This window comes from Camellia sinensis, chromosome 7, assembly GCF_055761805.1.
Source record: "Camellia sinensis isolate YWXY chromosome 7, ASM5576180v1, whole genome shotgun sequence".
Taxonomy (NCBI): domain Eukaryota; kingdom Viridiplantae; phylum Streptophyta; class Magnoliopsida; order Ericales; family Theaceae; genus Camellia; species Camellia sinensis.
The window spans coordinates 66,428,433-66,446,664 of record NC_138967.1 but is presented as its reverse complement, the minus strand read 5'-3'; the positions used below and the strand labels follow the sequence as shown (position 1 = coordinate 66,446,664).

Genomic DNA, 18,232 nt, shown 5'->3' with positions numbered 1-18,232 from the left:
ATTTTGAAAAGATAGACATATCTTATGGACAAATAATATATTTTTAACTAAAAATATCTAAGATTAAGCCAATGGAATTCTAGTTGAGTGTCCTAAACAAAATACAATTTATAATTAATTAAATTAAATTCTTAATTAAAATCAATCAGTCGCGTAATCGGGCTTGATCGACGACGTCTTGCTGAAACGTCGCAACGGTTTTTCAGTTACACACATCTAATAATCCCGTTTTCATTTCGTGCCACGTGGTCAAATGAAAATTAACTTCTTTCACTACCCATTTTCCATATAAAGCATAAACTTTTCCTTCACTCTCTCATGGAGTTCTTTCCAGAAACGCTTATAAATTTTCCACCAAGAAACCCTAAATTTTCGATCCCAACTCTCTGCAGAAGTCCACCGACGAATCACCATTAAGTCCTTCGAAGAATCTCTTGGTCTTCTCAAAATCAGGTTGATTTAAACCTCATTTTTTTTACTCTTCTAACTGTGATTTGTTTTAATTTTAATCTTCGTTTGAATCACTTCACATTTCTCATTTTCTTGTACGTTTCTACATAATTAGTTGATTTTTAGTGCTAATTTCAGCTTTTTCTTACTTTCTCATCCATTTTCTTTTTTCGTTAGTATTTTCTTGTCTGCCAAACAGTTAATTTCTTGTGTTTATTGTTGATTGGAGGTCTATCTGATGGGTTATGAGTCATTTTTAGTTAGGTTGGAACTGGATATTGTTAAATTTCAATCACTTTACATTTCTCGTTTTCTTTCGCGTTTCTACTTGGTTTACCTGATTTTTAGTGTTAGTTTAAGCTTTCTTTACTTTCTCAGCTTCCAATCAGTTAATTTCTCATGTTTATTGTTGATTGGTGGTCTATTTGATGGGTTATGAGTCATTTCAAGTTCGGTTGGAACTGCATATTGTTAAATTTGCGTCTTCGCGTGCTTAGGATGCATCAATACTGGGCATGAACTGTCTCGGTTCTCTTTGCCATTGTTCTTTTCACGTAAATCACTTGTTTCTCAGCACCATTTTCCTTTTTTTTATTTTTTTTAAAAAATATAATTTATATATATAAATTTCCTTTTTCATTTAAAAAAATAATAATTTATGCTCGTTTTTTAGCCACCATAACGTAGGCCATAATACGAATCAAGCTACTCTGAGCTCGACTTGTATTCGGTTTGTCAAATGCCATTTCAAATTGACTCCTTATAGAAGCAAGTCTATCTGGAATATGTTTTAAAACTCATTAAGTTTTTAAGTGGAGCTTGAATAACTTACTAACTGTCTTGGCTTAGGCTTTGTTTGGCAAATGCTATTTTTTTCTTTTTGGCCTAAACATCACATTCAACTAAAAAAAATCTATTCATATTTCCAAACTCAAATATTTTAGACTACTAAAATAGTCAAAAACTAAAATAGCCAACTCCCCAAACGATGCCTTAGTTATATACTACAAAAACCAAGCTATTCATACTTAGCTCATTACCAGTTCAATTAAAAGCTCGAAGGTAAACAAGTCAAGTTAGAACAATTTTTGAAAATTTTTAAGTTCAAGTCAAACTTGAACAACTTATTGTTTGGCTCCACTCGACTCATTTACACCCCTACCCAAACAATCAATTTTCTGTCTTTAATTGTTGGGAATGCTGTCAATGTCGAATGGTGCTCTAGCTGACAGTATTTTAGTCTCCTTAAAAAGCATTTCAACTGTTTATGAGAATGGGTAGGCATCCTTTTATTGTTTGGTAAATTCCAAACATAATTTATTTTGTTGCATTTGAACCCTAATTGGTTTTATTTCACATCTGGGAAAAATAGAGGTGCACAAAAGAACCAAATAAACTGTGAACTGAACCAGTCCTGCCTTCAACGGTCGGTTTGGTTTAGTTCTACAATTCTAGCATTGGTTTCTGTTCAGTTATATGCCAGAAAATTTCAAATTCAACCAATTCAGTTTGGCTCTGTGTGGGGTTGGTGACTGGTAACCCGAACTAACCCATGAACCGATCCTTGAAAAGCTTATACAAAATTTTATAAGTTTTATAGTTTAATTGGGCACACCGCATGCACTTGAAACTGTCAATATGGAGATTATGGGTGGGTAAGAGTGAAGAGAGAGTCTGTGTTTGTGTAGTGGGTAGCAATTGATTTTACTTTTTAGTCGATACAATAACCGCTATGCAAAAGTAAATATTTGGAACGAAATATAGGGTTGTTGTAGTTTTTTGGTAATCAAAATTGTATGACAAAAGTTCACACCAAATGAGTTGTATGCTTTATATAATAGAATGTTATTGGTTATCACTAAGTCTCATGTGGATACTAGATAAGTCTCTATTGTTTTGCATTATAGTAATAAAATAAAACAATGAATAGGTCAAGCTTTATACAACACAATTAGACGTGCGAGGCAAATCCGATCCAACTAGAATTTCCTCGAGTTGGGTTGGTTCGGTTTAGGGTCTAAAACTGAGAACCAACCAAGATCAGTTCTGTTCTGGGTTTGGCTGGCTCTAAGGAAAATATGCTTCCAATCACTATCAAGTGTGAATTGAAGAATGCAACAATGGATTAAAGAGACAAGAAAAAATACATAACCACATAGAACACCAAACATTATGTGGAAAACCTTCAATGAAAGAGAGGAAAACCACGAGGCAAATTTGAAATTTCCACTATTACCAAAAATAATGGGTATGCAAGAACTCTCTCCATTCAAGTACTGTCACGGACACAAATCAGTTTGTGTTGATTGGTGTCCTTTCTAATCAGTTTGTGTTCTCTTGACCAAAACTGCAACTTCTAACATATTAGGTGTTCTAAATTTATTGTTGGTTACATTTCAACTCTAATTTGTTTAGTTTCACAGCTTCTCGTACCTTTAATGTATAGATACATCTCATGAATTTTGTCTATTTGCTCTTTCCCGTTCATATCTGTCCATATTCATCAGCTTGTCTGCACTGATTTCCATTTGTTGTATTTCTTTTCGTCACATATTCTTCTATTTGCTGCATTTTTTCTTGACGACAACAAAAAGCCAGTTTGCTTGCTAGTTATTGAGGAGGATGGGTCCCTTATCAAATGGTGATTTATTTGATGGGAGTTCTAACAAGAGGTCATTGTACAATGGTTATTGCACCTCTCCTAGTGTTTCGCTTAAGTACAAGAAGCGAAAGGTTTATGCTGTTCACCATTTTCCGCATGGGTGTGGACAGAATGCTTCATTTATTAATCTGATGCCCCAGGATACTGAGGTAGTAGCATCACTGGGTGATAAAGAGAATTTGGTGGCTGATGAAAAGATGGTGAAAGTTGTAGAGGGTGATTGTGTCAAAGCTTCTGAAATGGGGAATGAATCATCATCTTGTCAATTGGTGGAAAGTTCGGTGAAGTTGGAATTGCCCGACATATTGAGTGATTTGTTGGGGAAGGTAGTGGTTGCGGCTGGGAAGGTCAATGGGGCTGAATTGTCCCCTATTGTTGAGCCTCTAGGAAGTGGCTTGATAGGAACACCCTCTTGTTAGAACTCCCATCAAATAAATCACCATTTGATAAGGAACCCATCATCCTCAATAACTAGCAAGCAAAATGGTGAACAGCATAAACTTTTCGCTTCTTGTACTTAAGCAACACACCAGGAGAGGTGCAATAACCATTGTATAATGACCTCTTGTTAGAACTCCCATCAAATAAATCACCATTTGATAAGGAACCCACCCTTCTCAATAACTAGCAAGCAAACTGGCTTTTTGTTGTCGTCAAGAAAAAATGCAGCAAGGACTGGCATTGAAGAATTGGACAGGGATGTTCGAGATACAAATGCCAAACAGAGGGATATGAAGAAGAAATTGCTTCCTTCTGGAAAGGCTTCATATGAAAATAAAGGTGCACAGGTTGTCAAGGATAAGGGAGATTTTTCCATATGTGAGCAAGATGAAGATTCCCCTGAAGGTCAGAGACCACATGATTTTCAGGTGATTCTGCCTCCTTTTGGTCTTGATAGCTCGAGTCATGGTAATGTGCGTAACAAAGTACAAAGTGAGGGAAACACAACGTCTATTCCAAGCTATTTGTAGGAAGCTCTTGCAAGGAGAAGAAGCAAATTTGAAGAAACAAGGATACCTGAGCAGAAGGCTTGATCTGAAAGCAGCACAGATTATCAGAGCTAAAGGAAAAGAAGTTAACACAGGCAAACAGATAATAGGATCAGTGTCGGGAGTTGATGTAGGTGATGAGTTTCAATACAGGGTGGAGCTTGCTCTTGTTGGCATTCATCGTCTCTATCAGGCTGGTATTGATTACATGAAACATGGCGGGGATGATCATTGCAACAAGCATTGTTGCCTTAGGTGGTTATGCAGATGATTTGGACAACCCTGATGTTTTAATATACTCTGGTCATGGAGGAAATATAACTGGTCAGGATAAACAACAACCTGAAGGCCAGAAACTTGAAAAAGGAAACTTGGCTCTGAAAAATAGTATATCAGCAAAGAATCCTGTTTGGGTAATCCGTGGTTCTAAAGAGACAAAATTATCTACCTTGGATGCAAGAGCCAAGATTGTTCTGACATATACTTATGATGGCTTGTATACATTGGAGAGATACATGCATGATGTAGGGCCACATGGTAAGCTGCTTTTTAAGTTCGAGTTGAAGAGAATTCCAGGCCAACCAGAGCTTGCTTGGAAAGAAGTGAAGAAATCAAAAAGATTTAAAATTCGAGATGGTCTTTGTGTTGGTGATATATCAGGAGGGAAAGAGTTATTTCCCATTTGTGCTGTGAACACCATAGACAATAAGAGACCACCCAAATTCAATTATATAACTGAGATGAAATATCCTGATTGGTACTGCCCTACTGCTCCCAAGGGTTGTGATTGTATCGGTGGATGCTTGGACTCTAAAAAATGCTCACGCATGTTCAATAATGGAGGAAAGATTCCATACAACTACAATGGGGTGATCATTGAAGCAAAGCCTCTGGTATATGAGTGTGGTCCTTCTTGCAAATGCCCTCCTTCTTGCTATAATAAAGTCAGTCAGCATGGCATGAAAATACAGCTTGAAATCTTCAAAACGAAGTCAAGGGTCTGGGGTGTTAGATCCCTAACTTCTATTCTTTCAGGAAGTTTTATATGCGAGTATATTGGGGAGCTTCTTGAAGACAAGGAAGCTGAAAAAAGAAAAAATGATGAATACTTGTTTGATATCGGACACAATTTCAGTGACTGTTCTCTCATTGGTGGACTTTTGACTCTCAAGCCTGTTGTGCAGCTAAGTTCTAGTGAAGTTGTGGAGGATGAGCGTTTCACAATCGATGCAGCAGAGTGTGGGAATGTGGGGAGGTTCATCAACCATAGTTGTTCCCCTAACCTTTATGCTCAGAATGTCCTCTATGATCACGAGGACAAGAGTAAACCCCACATAATGCTCTTTGCTGCAGAAAACATTCCTCCCTTGAAGGAGCTGACTTACCACTATAATTACTTCGTCAATCAGGTTCGAGATTTGAATGGAAATGTTAAGATGAAGAGCTGCTATTGTGGTGCTGCAGAGTGCACTGGCAGGATGTATTGATGCAGGGAACAAAGTTTGGGGTTTTCCAGAAGTAGAGATTCCTTGTGTCTTAATGTAAGTTCTCGTTGACTACTTTGTTGTGGAACTTGATTTATTATCTACTCTCTGTGTTAGGCTGTATATTGAATTAGTTTCAGCATGTACTTGGGATGCCTCAACAGAAACAAGAAGATATGGATGCACACATACAGACAATTATCATTTTCATGAACTGAAACACACCCAACACTGCTAAACTTTTCAAGATGACATAAAGTTACATAAACAAAGATTGCAGGACCTTAACAGATTACAATATACAATGTTTTACAATATCTCCTTGCGCTTGTTGGTATGTATGTGAGCTGTGATTGAGTTACATGTAACCCATACTTTGCACCTCCAAATTGTCATTTGGGTTGGAGGCAACCTTGGCTGAGAGGTTGCTGTGGGTGTTTGTCACTGGCTACAGGCTACAGGCTACAGGCTACAGGCTACAGGCTACAGGCTACTGTACTCCTGCAGCACTGTAACTTTGCCATGGGGATTGGCTGTGTGCATCATCTTCCTCTTCCATGTTTCTGAAATTATTAGTTATTTCAATCAAACCAAAAGATATTATGTCTTAATTTTTGCATGTTGTAACTTTGAGGGTCTTTCTTCCAGCATTTTTATGTCTCTCATCTGTGATCATGTTTTCTTGATGTAGACACCTTGAACAGTTATCTAATTATGTCATTATCATTATGATAGTTTCCCAAAATCATGTTGTTACTGGTTTTTATTTATGATCATACTTTATAGATATAAAGTGATATTACTTCTAGCCAATTCACAAAGTAGCGTAATCCTCTGGGGAAGACACGGTACAGAAATAACTTCAACTCTATTTGCTTGAACTGGCTGCCCTCACAAATCATAAAATTTTCTTCATGCTTAAAGTAATATAGAATCTAATTCATGAATGCAAAAACTTTACATCTCATCCCTTAATTTTCAGGGATTTGCTTATGGTTCTTGTTTAGATGGGCAAGACTTGCTTTTGATGGAAGCACACAAGAGGAGAATTGAAAGAAGGGTTAAAATAGTTGGTTCGTTCGTATCATATTCTGAGGTAGTGGTAGCTCAAACGTTAGTCTGTACATCAGTTTTTTGACAGTGGTTTCTCAAGTAGTCAAGTTGTTTTCTGATGACACGTGCTGAATTAGTGATTTTGTGGAGAGAATTCTGAAGCGCTAACCTGGTAACCTTCTATAGTTTGGAATGATGGCACTTTTTTCATGTTTTGCTGATTTGGAATTTGTACATGTGAATTTTGTGGAAGAGTTATGATGTAAGTGACTTTTTTTTGTAGTGTTTCCGCGTTGCAACTTTATGTTTCTCATATTTGTTTAACGTGATGATTATTTAGGAGTGACAAATTGCTTGCAATAGCAATACCCTTTACTCTTACATAAGATCGGCATTTTGTTTAGTTTCTTTTGCAAATTAGCTTGATTGTGAGCTGGCCTTTGAAATTTTTTATTTAAAAGGTTGTTAACTCTTATTTTTTAACCATAAAATCGTAGACTATCACCAAGAGTTTGGATAGGGTTGAGAGTTAGTTGGGTCCACACTCTTTTAGCTGCATTATTTGCATGTGAAATAAATATAGTACACAATCCGATTCTTTATTGAGAAAGGTGAAGAGCACTAGCTCTAACACCGTAGGCAAACATAACTTTAATCACTTAATCAAAACTACTAGGAAATAATTAATAAGCGGCTCCTACTCTGTATATACTAAGATATATTTGTTTTCATTGGGATTAGGAGTTTAATAGGGCTTAAGTAAGCTGAATGGTTGTGTCATAAACAGCCCCAGCTTTCCATTCACTAGGAATCACACTACTCAGCTGCACCCACTTCAACCCTGCACTGCCACTTACTTGGACCCTGAAGTTAAGTGCCCCTGCTGGTGGGTTAGCCATGTTCCATACTGCACCGTAGGCCTTTCGCATACCCCTCCATTGCTGGCAATCCGCCTGCCTCAAGAAAATATATGACTATTAGACTTTTCAGACCCTGCTTTAGCAAGAGCCTCGTCACTAGGTTGCCCTTAAAATGATATGTACACAAGACAACTTGCTTACAATACCCAGTTCGCCAAATTTGTTTAGAAGACTGTACCTGCCACACTTCTGCGGCGGTGATGTCGTTTTGGCCAGCTTGGTACAACATGACTAAGGCTAGGTACTTAGGGAACCTGCTGTGCTCATGAACCTTGACCATGAGGTTGTAACCTGTATACTGGCAAGGAATGCTCCGGTATTTTATGTCAACCACGCCATAGGCAAACAAATCCAAGGCTGCGTTGGGACGAGCCAATCTTGAGTAGCCAATCTTGAGTAGGCGCGAGTGCTTAGGATGAAGTCAGTCTTGTCCCCTTCACCATAGTCTGTCACCACTACCCTCACTCCATCTTCAGTGCAAAGTTGTGGTACTTGGCACCTAACCTGTAGTTGTCAATAAACAAATAACTTCCATTGTAGACACAAAAATAAGGGAGCTACTTTTTTTATTTGTTCTGAAGCAACTTCAATTGGCTGCCTATTTCTTGCCTTCAAGAAAGGCATATAGTTTAAAGTTGTTGCACTTCAACATAGTCACAAGCCTCACAATTAAATATTTATTTGTTTTATTTGAAATTTTACGTAGGAACCTAACAGTATCTATGCATATCCTTCCAAATATACTTTTAGAAGTGTCCAACACTTCATTCTTTGTTACTTTCAAGCTCAAATAAATTTCAAAAAGATTAAGTTGTTTTTTAATTGAATTACCTGATAGCATGCACCACAGCCAGTTCCATTCCTGTACAGCCTGGAAACCCCGCTCATGCCTCCATCATAGACGGTTCTTCCATATTCACCAAACCCACAGGCTCCAGCTAATTTAACATCATTAAACACATTTTAATCATCGTAGATAAATCATCAATGTAGAAATGTACATACATATGTATATATATATTTGTTAATACACATATACATTAGTACCATGTGTGTATATATATGAGAGAATACATACTTGGAGTCCCTAAGCAATCAGGGCTACCATAATAGGTTGCTCTAGAGCACACATAAGCATCTTGGGAGTAACAAACTAGAGGCAAAAGCACCATGACACAGAGAAGAGAGCAATAGTTCTTAACCGCAAAACCCATTTCTTATTCTTAATAAGATCTATTATCTCAGAAGATGATGAATAAGGGAAAGATTTTGGGGATGGGAAGCTCGCATATGAAATCACATATTTATAGTTGAAGTCAGGAGGGCTGGATGAGAGAGTCGCCGCCTTTTTTCTTTTCCACTAAGAGACATGAAAGTTGTAGGAAATAATTTAATACACCATAAAAAAAATTTTAAAAAAATATTTTGCTGCCGGAAATATTTTATTTTAATTTATTTCGATTTTAATACTTAAAAAATAATAAAAATTAATAAAAATGGTCAAAAAATTATGGAAAAATTCCAATAATTAAAGGATGAGGCACTATGCCTTAGCCTTGGCCAACATGCCGTGCCACGGCCTCGGCCTGCATGCCTTCCTACGGCGTCGGCCCGCATGTCTTGCCACGGCGTTACCAAACATGCCATGACACGTCCTCGGCCCGCATGCCATGCCACGGCCAGTTTTGTTTGATTTACTTATTGTATTTTATCAATAAGCAGTGAGACAAATGAGTTTTGCCTAACTTTTCTGTCACCTTTTTTGCTACTTTTAGCTAGCTAGTTTATAGGACATCATTCTCAAGTAGTACTCAATATATTTTTTTGAAAAATACTTGGGACTTCCATTTTGGGAGACCCCATGACCCCCAAATGATTGTGATTGGTCATGTGTGTTTTTATTTTTATTTTGTTTATTTTGTTTATTTTTTCTTTTCCTATCTCTCTGATTCGTATGTGTGGGGTTGTTGGGGTGAGGTGTTTGTGGGGTCTCTATCATTTCTGATATTTTTTTCCTTTGATTTGTTGTACTTTTGGTATTAGTTTTTGGTTCTCTATTCCATGATGTTGCTGAGTAGGAAGTGCTACTATTGGTAGGGGGGCAATTGCTTCCCACTCAGAAATGTTGTACCCTTTTTTAACGGTTTCTTTTTGATATAAAATTGAGCATATATTTTATTTAAGCATGGTGATCTTAAGATTGCGTTTGGATTTAACATTTGGGTAGAGATTTGTGAAAAGAAAAATACAGGTAAGAAAAATATGAATGATATATGAATTCAATTTTTTTCTTTATAACTCACTTTTTCCTCTCTTTGCAAATTTCTATCTAAATCGTAAATCTAAAATGCAACCTAAAATAAATTGGGGATAAATTACACTTTGCACCCTTGTACTTTACACAAAATTTCACTTTAGTCCCTACATACCAAATTATGACACTTAACCCCTGGCACTTTTGGTCAAGTGTCACATTGGCCCTTCTGTTAATAGTGAGGCTAACGGAAGTTATCCTTTAGGGAGCTAAGCCATAATTTTGATGTGTAGGGACTAAAGTGAGATTTTACATAAAGTGCAGGGGTGCAAAGTGTAATTTATCCTCACATGTTTTTCATGTAACTAATCTCTGTTAACAATGAGACTAACAGAAGAGTCAAAGTGACACTTGACCAAAAGTATAAGAGGTTAAGTGTCACAATTTGATGTGTAGGGACCAAAGTGAGATTTGATGTATAGTGCATGAGTATAAAGTGTAATTTACCCAATAAATTGGTGTGGCATCAGATTAATGGCTAGCAAACCCATTAACAATTGACATTGTCAGATGGCACAAAAGATGCTTGAATCATTGGGTATCCAAATTCTCTGTATTTCCAAGAGCTGGATTCCCTTATTTCTGTACTATATAATAAGTGTCATATCTATATGTAGGACTCGTAATATTTAAAAAAAAAAAAAAAAAAAAAGGATTAGGCATGCCACATAAAAAGCCACGTAGGATGTGAATAATTCCAATAAAATATTTCATTGATATATATATCAACCTCCTCTCTCTCTCTCTCTAATATATGTATATGATATGATTTTATCTGCCAACTTTCTATGGACGTCTCATATGGAGTTTGCATAATACGTCGTGGGAATGGTATTGAAAGGCGATTGCTTCTCTTCTTCTTCTTCGTTTATTTTTTTTTTTATTTTTAAACTGGAATGGCCCACTTTGCAAATTTTATCTTTGCCTCTCCTTTTGGACTGAAGTCTTGTTAATTGTTATGCAGGTTCTATGTAAAATTGTTAAACAATAGTATTCACTTTTCATCTTTTCATATATAATTAACTAGGTTGATTTTAAGCCCTCCATTTGAGTATTATAAACACACGCGCACACACATATAATGATATCCATTAAATTAAATGTTGACTGATGTTATTAATTCCAAGAATTTGTAATTTATTTGGGTAAATTACAAATATACTCCCTGAGATTTGATCAAAATATGAATCATCTCATGTGATTTTGGATATTACATTCCATTCCTTGAGGTTTTTAATTTCTTAACAAATCATCCATTTTATTAACAAATCATGAAGTCAATTAACAGTTTTTAATGATGTTAGAAATATACTTCAATTAATAATTTAGGTAATTTTATTATTGTATAGAAGAGTAATTATGAAATTCATTTTTTTCGTTAATTCTGTTAAATAAATTTTTAAAAAAAAGGGGTATTAGTAATTTTTTAAATTACAGGGACCAGTCTGTAATTTAAGTAAATCTTAGGGGGTGTATTTGTAATTTATCCTTAATTTTAACTAGCTGTTGGCCGGTGGTGCATTCAAATTAGGAAAAATATCAAGTGTATTTGGAATGTTCTAAATAAGTATATTTTTTGATTTTTTTATAAAATAATGTGTAGAAAAGTAAAGAAAATGAGTGGAAAAATAGAGAAGAGATGTAGATAGATGTTAATTGATGTGAGCCAAAAATATGTGTAAAAAAAAAAAAAAAACTTTTTTAGTGCATGCCAAACACCTAGTTAATGCAAAGCTTGTTTAATGCAATTCATTGCGCTATTTGATGCAAGTTATGATTTTTTTTTTGGCTTGTATATCTTCTCAATATCTTCTCATTATTGAGAAGCAAGATGAGGTGTTTTTAATTTATTTTTTTTATTATTAGCTTCTAATTTGCTAAAAATTGTAGCAAACATGTCAGTTTCAGTTTATTTGCTGTAATTACTATTTACAATTCATAAATCATAAATAATTTAAAAAAATTAAAAAAATAACTAATTGTCTAGAAATTGGGAGAGTGGTGACTTATATTTTTCAACCTAAGTAAAATTACAATAGATTCACAAAATAAATTTGCTCATTAAATGGGAGTACCACCACCTGATATCAACAGGGTTATATGGTACATTTCTAATCAACATTTCAAGTTGATAGTTTTAAAATCATTAATCAAAAGATATGGCCTATTGTTAATCAACAACAAAGGGTTAACCCACCTTACAAAAAATTAAGGTTTTCGAGACTAAAATTTAATGACAAAATTAATTTTTTGGCATCAAATATTTTTGTTGCAAAAAGTGTCGTTATTATATATTTAGCAACGAAAATTAGACATTAGTGATGAATTATCTTTTTAGGACCAAATTTTTTGTTTAAAAAATAAGTCATTTTGAAACCAAATTATTTTATCCCTTAAAGTCTATTTATTAGTGATATTTTTAAAATTTTGTCACTAAAAACTTTATTTTTGACTTTTCAGGACCACCTTTTAAGGACTATATTCTCATGACGATGAAATTTGATCCTTAAATATCTTTTATAATTAAATTCTTATTTTTAAAAATCAAAATATTTAATTTCTAAAACTCTTATACGTTGTAGTTTCACAAAATTAAATTTGGTATGAACGCACTAACGCTGTCAAAATCCTCTAATGCGCACAAGGCAGTCAAGACAAAGTGCACTTAAACATTAGGAGCAAAATTACCCACTATATATATATATATATACGGATTTTGTATATATGTACGTTTTATATAAGATTTTCAACAAATAAAGTGTATGTACCCCAATAAAAGGAAAAAAAAAAAGATTGGTGAAGCCAATTTTGTGTCACATTTGGAGTAGGTGATTTCTAATCCTGGCCATCCATTTGGGAACCTCTTAGCAGATGAGATTGAAATACTAATTTAAAAATTTATTTGATTAAATTTAATCCCGTGGAGGATCTTAATTCCTCATCATCCCCATCATTAGCGTTAAGAGTGGTGGAGACCATTTTTAATCTAGTGACATTAATGTATTAATTATATAAATAAAAAAAAAGTTTCCTAATACATGACCTGTATAAGTGGTTGCCTTAATGGTAACAATAAATCACAATTATATCTCCTGAAATTTGTTTAAAGTATAGATTGTCCTTTGTGGTTTGAAAAATTACAAATACCTCATTGTTAGAATTTTTTATTTAACAGAATTAACTAAAAAAATGAAATTCATAATTGCTATCCTATACAATAATAAAATTACCTAAATTATTAATTGAAACATATTTCTAATATCATTAAAAGTTATTAATTGACTTAATGATTTATTAATAAAATGAGCGATTTGTTATGAAATTAAAAACCTCAGGAGGTGGAATGTAATTTCTAAAACCATAGGAGGCAATTAGAAACCTCAAGGGTTGGAATGTAATTTCCAGAACCATAGGAGACGATTAGAAACCTCAGGAGGTGGAATGTAATTTCCAAAACCATAAGAGACGACTCTTGTTTTAATCAAATCTCGAGGTGTATTTGTAATTTATCCTAATAGTAAATCCCATGCTTGTGCAATGTGTGCATGAACAAGAAAGGTGAGAATAAGAGGAAAATGCGGAGCACTGAACAAGTTGTGGCAATTGTTTTTTGTTGATAACAATCTTAAGGTATGTTTGAATCATAAATTTGTGTAGAGATTTTGAAAAAAAAGGAAAAAAAAAAAAGAAGGTGGGTGAGATGTGAGTAAGCAATTTAAAAAAAAAGGGTTCAGATATGGCAAATTCGTGATAGAAGTTTTTGAGCTCTTCTTGTATTCAATTTGAAACTGTCTTCATTGAAGCAAGCTGTGTGTGTAAAAAGTGTAAATTCCCCCAAAGGAGGCTGAAACAAGCAAGGAAACTGAAACCCTAGTGCACTCGCAAATGACCTTCACCTTTAGTTTGCCAATCTGATCCGCCTTTGCATGCCGATGAGAGAGAGAGAGAGAGAGAGAGAGAGAGAGAGAGAGAGAGAGAATTAATGATAAGAGGAATGAAGTCAACCAACAAATTAAAAATAAAGAGAGAGAAACAGATAGAAAAATTCAACCACAACACTCCAAATCTCACAACCTTAACAGCAATGGTAAAAACAAGCTCTCTCTATTTTTTTTTTCCCTTTTATTTTTATCCTTTTCTTTTCTTCTTTTATTTATTTCTGTCTTTGCGTATTGGATTTTCCAAATGAAAGTAAAATGTTAAAAGAACGAGCAATTACTTTTCTAACACAAAAACAGGTAATGGTGAGTGCTAAAAGAGCGAAGGCAAATGATTGGCACCAGTGAGTACAAATCACAGTAAAAATGACAACTTGCTAAAAGATTCAATTCTATTATGGAAAGAGCAGTTCTGTTCATCAACTATACCCTTCAATTATTTTATAAACAAGAAGTTTCCATCCTTCCCTGGATAAAACAAATTCTCCACCAAAAAAAAAAAAAAGAAAAAAGTGGGAGGAATACTGAAGGAAAGGGGAAGAAAACCCTTTATCGATCCAAATTTTTTACTTTTAAGGATAAACTGTCCTACAACAGTAGCATGAGAAAAAAACATCTTGTTATCGTTGCTGTTTCTCTTCAATTTTAAATTGGGTTTTCATTTGTTGTAAGCAAGACTGCTATACACGAACTAAAAGATGGAGAAACAGAGGGAGCAAGGAGGTTGGATTCTAGTGGTAAAGCAAAGAGGTAGGCAATGGAAACAAGTAACATGGAATGAGAAGAGAAAGGAAAGATTGGTTACGTTATTTGTGGATAACATACCAGAAACAACGAATCCAAAAGGCTTGTATACCTTGTTCACAAAGTATGGAGTGGTTAAGGATGTGTTCATCCCAAGTAAGAGGAGGTAAGAATTAAACACAAGGTTTGGCTTTGTCAGATTTGATTGCCAGGTAGCAGTGAATGTAGCAGAACAAAAGGCCAATGGACTCTGGGTAGATGACAAAGCTTTGGCAGTGAAAAGAGCTGATTATGGAAAGGAATAAGGTGAAAGCAAGTGGAGGAAGCTTGAACTGACAAGGAAGTCTGAGATGCGAAGAGGACCAGTTATGGCAGAAACTAGACGTTGGAATAAAAACATTGACAATGGATCTTCAGCTGAGGTCTTAAAGGGTGTTGGACCAAGAGGGCCATCAATGACAACCATTAAAGTAGAAGAGATTGGGAATGGATGATTGTATGCGATACAATCTTGTCAACGCTCTATTCAGTGGCTCGTAAGCAAGATACGGCATTGACGTTGCAACCTCGACACTTCCATGCATCCTAGGAGCCAACCTTTGCAAAGCAGACACCCTTTGGAGGTCCTGCACTTGCATGTCTTCTCTCATTCTCAACCTCTCCTGGAGGACAGTCTGCAAATCTTCTGATCTGGGTAACTCTGTATATCGAGAAGCTGTTTGATGAGTGTGCGAGGGTTGATAGCTACTCCCCTCTGTGTAAGATCTTTCAGATCTCGTCCTCTTATACCTGGAGTCATGAGGAGGGGGCGAGAAGACTTAGGTGCTCTTTTCTAAACACCCCATTTTGACCGGCCCTAAGACTTAAGTGCTATTTTTCGAACACCCGATGATGAAAGTTGGAATGTGCTATCTTACGAATTCCTCAATAGGAGAGTCGGGTTCAAGCTTTAATCTCAACCTTACACCCGTTTTGGCCAAAATATTTTAGACCCTCTTAAACCCCTTTTTAAAGATTTCCACAAAGTTCCTAGGCTTGCATTTTCAAAATTCAAGTGTTATATTTTCTTAGTAAATTGAGCAAGGACAAAATGGGAATGAGTGGAAGGAATGAGAATTTTCTAAAAAAAGAAATCATGTTTTTCCATTTGAAAAGTTGTCTGGCCAAACACTTTTTTGTCTGGCCGAATGATTTGTCCGGGTAACAAAGCAGTTTCAAGAAATTCAACATTTTCTTTGAATTTTACACAAATATCTTAGATATTTTGCCTTTGGGCTTCCACTACAAGTTTCTCAGATATTTTCTTTGCCTCAAAAGTCCATATATACACCTCTCCTTCTTCATTTCAAAGGGGTTACAAAATTGTTTACACCACCCCTCATCTTCAACATCCTTTTCCCTTTTCTTCACTACTTCTTCACTAATATACCACCCAAAACACTATTAAAGCTAAAATTAAGGTTGAGAAATATTTTTAACAGGTTACAAAATATTTCTTGTAGCAACTGATTTTGTGTGACCGCTTGAGCGGTCATTTCATCGCTCGAGCGTAGATTTGCAGCTCCTAGTATCTCACTTGTTTGTAGGTAAGGCCGCTTGAGCGAAGGAAAGGTCACTGGAGTGAAAATTCAAGTGACCAGTATTTTCATTGTAGCTTTGCAAAACTTCTAAGACCATGTGTTTACTGCTCGAGCGGTGGAAAGTTCGATCGGGTGGTTTTTTTGTATTTTGGCACTTCGCTCGACTGATAGAAAGTTCGCTCGAGCGGTCTGTTCAAGGCAACAGAGTTATAATGCGGTCTAAACACTTTTCTAGCTCATTCTTTTCATACTCCTTCTCTCTCTAACAGCCCTTATTCCAAAACCCTAGCTTGAAAACCCAAGATTTCATATAGTAATAGCAATAATCAATCTTTGGGCCTTCATTAAAGTTGTTACCCTCACCAAGAGCTACATTTTTAATCGATTGGATTGTGTTATTTCGAAAGTTGATTGCGTGGATCTTCATCTCTCTTGTTGCAACCCTTCAGGTAGGAATATTTTTACCCTTGTATATTTATATTTTGGATTAAAGGTGTGCGAATCTTAATGTGTATGTGACTATTGAGAAGGATGATATATATATATATATATATATATATATATATGGATTTTGTGTTGATGATGTGCTTTGTGTGAAATTAATGATGGGTTGGGTAAGCAATTATGGAAAATTAAGTAAATAGACATGAATTAAGGGAAATTGATACTTGGAAGGAAAAGCCCCAAATTTTAATGTGTAACTTGAAGGGTTGTTCTTGATTTGACTTAATGGATAATTGATAAGTAAAATTGGAGGGTCCATGTGATGTGTTAAGATGTTATTGTTTTGAAATGTGTTTGAGGTGCCCACTTGCCTGATTCGTGTGAGGACAATGAATGTGGGAATGTGTTTGAAGTGCTCACTTTCCCGGTTTGTGTGAGGACGACGAATGTGGAAATTTTATGAGGTGTCCACTTACTGGATTGTGTGAGGACGACAAAAGTGGAAAGTTTGAGGTGTCCACTAGTCATCCGTGTGAGGACAGAAAAATGTAGAGATTAAATGTGAATTGTGTGTTGTGTTATAAATTGTAAACAGTGTAATTCATGGGTATTGATGAAGATCATGCATAATTTAAATCAAAATATTTATATACTTGGTTAAATATATTCACTACTAGGCAATTGCTCATTCCTATCTACTAACAATATTTCAAGGCATGAAGAGCCCCAGCCTCTTCAATGAAGAAGAAGAAGATATCTATTTTCTTTAATATCTAAATTTTTGTGAACTTAAAAATTGTAATAGAACCGTTGAACTTCTGTAGTACTTTTATTTTGAAATTGTATATCTTTCGCATCAAATGGATAATGTATTTTTTATCGTTTTCTCTAACTTATTGAACTATGATCTGTAACTTGTAATTTTGTAAATTGAAATGTATAGTTCAATGAGAAAGAGAAATGTTGGATTGATGTCACGACCCAAATCTGCCCTTAAAAGTTTGGACATGACTGGCTTGGCCTGAGGCCTCGACTATTAACTTAAATTTTATTCAATATTAGGGCCTGAACGGAAGCAAGATAATAGAATAAAACATTCATTAAGCTATGACTACATGCCAGGACCTTAATGCATCACCATACATAAGTACATAATATTTCATACACCATTCACATTTACTGAATGTGGAAAAGGGTAACAATCCAAAAATTAGGTATTGACAATATATACACATGTTTATTCTTCCAAATTCCAACAAAACATGCCAACACATGGGTTTCCCAAAAATAAAACAAAAGAGTCACTTCGTGTGACTTAGCAAAACAGGTCCAGTAGAAGGCTTTTGAGCTGACCTAAGGTTGTCCTGCGACCTGATTACCTACAAAACATCCATAAAAATGGAGTGAGTAAGGCTTTCAGTGAATAATAGCAATACAAACAGATCAAGAGTATGAGTATAATTTAATAGTTTGAATTGATGTCCTGTAGCCCCAGAGAGCTAATGACAGTTTGTCTGGCCAGTCCCTGTAAGTTTCTACCATCTTCTGTAGAATATGCTTGATGTTCTTGTTGGTGGCCTCAACAGCTCCGTTGGTTTGCAGCCGATATGCAGATGACTTATGAAAAGCCATGTTGTACTTCTCCAACAAGTCA

At 35.3% G+C, this 18,232-nt stretch overlaps 1 long non-coding RNA gene and 2 pseudogenes across 3 annotated transcripts; 2 read left to right on the top strand and 1 right to left on the bottom strand.

The window, feature by feature from the left end:
* The first annotated feature begins 320 nt into the window (after positions 1-320).
* Positions 321-2,999, top strand: LOC145795136 (uncharacterized). The gene is made up of 2 exons (XR_014335448.1): positions 321-453; positions 2,381-2,999. It is a non-coding gene; the product is annotated as an uncharacterized LOC145795136 (long non-coding RNA).
* A 732-nt stretch (positions 3,000-3,731) lies between these two features.
* Positions 3,732-6,988, top strand: LOC114303222 (histone-lysine N-methyltransferase, H3 lysine-9 specific SUVH5-like; annotated as a pseudogene). The gene is made up of 3 exons (XR_014335446.1): positions 3,732-3,981; positions 4,084-5,642; positions 6,568-6,988. The product of XR_014335446.1 is annotated as a histone-lysine N-methyltransferase, H3 lysine-9 specific SUVH5-like (transcript).
* Positions 6,989-7,218: 230 nt separating this feature from the next.
* Positions 7,219-8,818, bottom strand: LOC114305803 (expansin-like B1; annotated as a pseudogene). The gene is made up of 4 exons (XR_014335447.1): positions 8,637-8,818; positions 8,390-8,496; positions 7,737-8,062; positions 7,219-7,591 (listed from the first exon to the last, which is right to left on the bottom strand). The product of XR_014335447.1 is annotated as an expansin-like B1 (transcript).
* Positions 8,819-18,232: the final 9,414 nt, after the last annotated feature.